Genomic DNA, 3,658 nt, shown 5'->3' with positions numbered 1-3,658 from the left:
GATATAACAACGAATAAAACAAATAAACAGGGTTTGTTCCTGCTTATACACGGGTGCAACGCAGTGGCGAGAACAGTGTTTTTTCGCGGGGAAATGTGACACTATCGTGAGAGATCTTAGCAACCGTCAACAACAATAACACAACAAAATGTAGTTCCATATTCAATGGTTATTTGTAGCACAGGACACGTGAATACGTGGATATTTCACAAAGCACAGTTCAATAATAGTTTTAAGATGTAAGAATTAAGCATCTAGGTCGGTCGTTCCGAGTGAGTAGTTTTTGTAGTGTATTACTACGCAGTGTGATCAGGTTACTCTCAGTTCCCACGTGCTGAGATTCTATGCACACATGTGTTATGCATTTATGAATGTAATTTTTGTCAATGGGTCTAAGCATACAGAATGTAAATATTGTATCATACTTTACGATTTTGGTGAATTTCAGTGTAATTTGATGTATTGTTATCACGAATGCTATGGTAGAATATGCATCATATTGAATTTGACTATTGTAGTATACATGCATCCTTTGTAATATACTGTATTATTTGTATATACACTGTAATTGTATGTTTACACTCCGATGTGTCTTACACAAGGAATAAGATAATCTGAATCTGAATCTATTTCCTTATGCCGTCATAGTTCGACTAGCTAGTTATATGATATATTGACAAGAGTTACCCGTTTGTTTTGCCTTTCGGTTCCTTCCTCCGGCAGAATGCTAGCATAATATAAAAATCATATAACTTATTTTTGGCCTATTATCACTATTTTCGATGATGTTCGATATTTATCCTGTGCTGAGTTGTACATCATTGGTATATTTATAATAATCCTTGTTTTCACATCTCCTCACTTGCATTTTGTTTCGACGCCTCACTTCCTGTTGTTGTTTGCTGTTTCGACGCCTTACTTCCTGTTGTTGTTTGCTGTGTCGACGCCTCACTTTCTGTTGTTGTATTTTGTTTCGGCACCTCACTTTCTGTTGTTGTATGCTGTTTCGACGCCTCACTTTTTGTTGTTGTTGTTTGTTTTTTAGACGCCTCACTTCCTGTTGTTGTATGTTGTTTCTACAACTCACTTCCTGTTGTTGTATGTTGTTTCTACGACTCACTTCTTGTTCTTAATTTTGGTTTGAAATTCCTCACTTCCTGTTGTCATATTTTGATTTGACGTCTCTTCACTAACGATTGTTGTATTTTGTTTTAGGCTTCCTGATTTCCTGTTGTCGTATTTTGTTTCGACGTCTCACTTCCTGGTGTTGCATTCTTTTTAACGTCTCCTCATTTCCTGTCATGTATTCTGTTCTGAGGTCTCCTTATTTCCTGTTGTCGTATTTTGTCTTGACGTTTCTTCACTTTCTGTTGTTGTGTTTTGTTATAATGTCTCACTTCCAGTTATTGTATGTTGTTTCGACACATCACTTCCTGTTATTGTATGTTGTTTCGACGCATCACTTCCTGTTGTTGTATTTTGTTATAACGTTTCCTCACTCCTCGTAGTTACATATATATACTTTTTTTGACGTCTTATAATTCCTGTTATATATTCGTATTGATAATGAGTTTCGATCTTGTCCTATTATGTTGAATTTGTGCAATACTGTTGCTTTTCTACTTAAGCTAATTACATACGCTGCTGGCATCAACAATATCTTATTGGACACCAGTGTTGTCGTAAAAATTCCTAGTTTGAGTAATTAAGCAATTCATATGGTTTTGTTATGATAATGAACTTATTTGCTTTGAAAATAAGAACGGCGGAGATTCAATTTAATTTATTGTTTGTTATTTATAATGTTGTTATGTATAGGTTTGCTTATACATTTATAGACATGGACTCAAATGGCTTCCCTTGATACAAATAAAAGATTACAGGTTTTGAAATACGACTTTGGGATTAAATTGAAATGAAATATAGATTTTCCTTTTAGATTCTTGTCAGATTCTTGTCTCTGTTGTCTTTCGAAATAGCAAATACTCAATCCAGCGGCTATAATAGTGTATGTTATGACAATAAAAAGTGGATTGATCGAAAGAAACATGACTTTTATAATATCTGACAGCATATCAAAATAATCATTCATATTTAACCGATTTCCCCGTGTAATAGATAACATGTAAATCAAAGGACTTCGGGCATGAAGAGTCATTTTCGGCCTCATAAATAGAGAAAAAAAACTTGACTGTACTAACTAATTTATGTTGTAAACATGATATTGGTTAATTGGTTGTTTTTTCCTGACGTAGCAACAAAATTGCGTTGCTATGCAGGAATAGCCATATTATGGTGTTTTTGGAAAGCTAGCATGCAGAAATTTAAGACTCCGCATTTGACAAACAAAAGATTACTTTCTACAAATGAACACTGGTATGATAATGAACACAGGTATGATAATGAACACTGGTATGACAATGAACACTGGTATGACAATGAACACAGGTATGATAATGAACACTGGTATGACAATGAACACTGGTATGACAATGAACACTGGTATGACAATGAACGCTGGTATGACAATGAACACTGGTATGATAATGAACACTGGTATGACAATGAACACTGGTATGACAATGTTTTCGTATGTCAAATATTTACTTGTTTGGTGCATGCGGAGGCTTTCAAAAATTGAAAAGTGTTTCAACTAATTTGCTTAAAAATGGCCAATTTTCTACGTAAATAGCACACAACAGACAATATTCAAGCATTTTACTATGAAAAATGCGGGTTTATACCTCTCTTTGTTTTGCAATATCTCCTATACCAGTTGTCGGACGAACTTGAAATTTCATATTTGTGTACTTCTTTTATTCCAGATTACGAATTAAACAACTAATTCTGAATCCATTAACGCCCATAGTCCATTCCTGGTAATGACACAGTTTTGTAAAACACGTGAGTTTATAGATAATAGCTTTTGTGGAATAACATTCAACTGGAAGAGTGTTCCCGTATTTGAATCGGTTGAAATTTTGTTCCACGAATCATTTACCCAAATTGCTATACGCATTGTTAAAATACATTTATTACAGAATAGCAACTTTCCTAGGACAGAACAACTGAGAAACTGTCCATCAACTCAAACCATTCTGCTCCGACAAGCTGACCAACATTTGCAACAACAAAAACACTTTTTAAATAAGAAAATCTAATAATTCGTTTAGTATCCAAATGTGTCTGAATCGTCTCTTTAATAAATTTATTTAATTGAACATCAAGTATTTGACAACCATATAGAAAAGTTTGAACATTCAATAGAATATCATCATTCAGATCAGATATGGATAAAATAAGGGAAAGTCTTTGTTCCATATAAAAAAGGCAATGGAAGATGTAGTGATCAAAATCTTCAATGGGATAACCACACATACAGCCAGGGTTGTGATCACAATCTTCAATGGGATAACAACACATACAGGCAGGGTTGTGATCACAATCTTCAATGGGATAACCACACATACAGCCAGGGCTGTGATCATAATCTTCAATGGGATAACCACACATACAGCCAGGGTTGTGATCACAATCTTCAATGGGATAACCATACATACAGCCAGGGCTGTGATCAAAATCTTCAATGGGATAACCACACATACAGCCAGGGTTGTGATCACAATCTTCAAAGGGATAACCATACATACAGCCAGGG

This window comes from Mizuhopecten yessoensis, unplaced genomic scaffold (genome assembly GCF_002113885.1).
Source record: "Mizuhopecten yessoensis strain PY_sf001 unplaced genomic scaffold, ASM211388v2 scaffold2383, whole genome shotgun sequence".
NCBI classification, from domain to species: Eukaryota; Metazoa; Mollusca; class Bivalvia; order Pectinida; family Pectinidae; genus Mizuhopecten; species Mizuhopecten yessoensis.
This window is presented reverse-complemented; position numbering follows the sequence as displayed.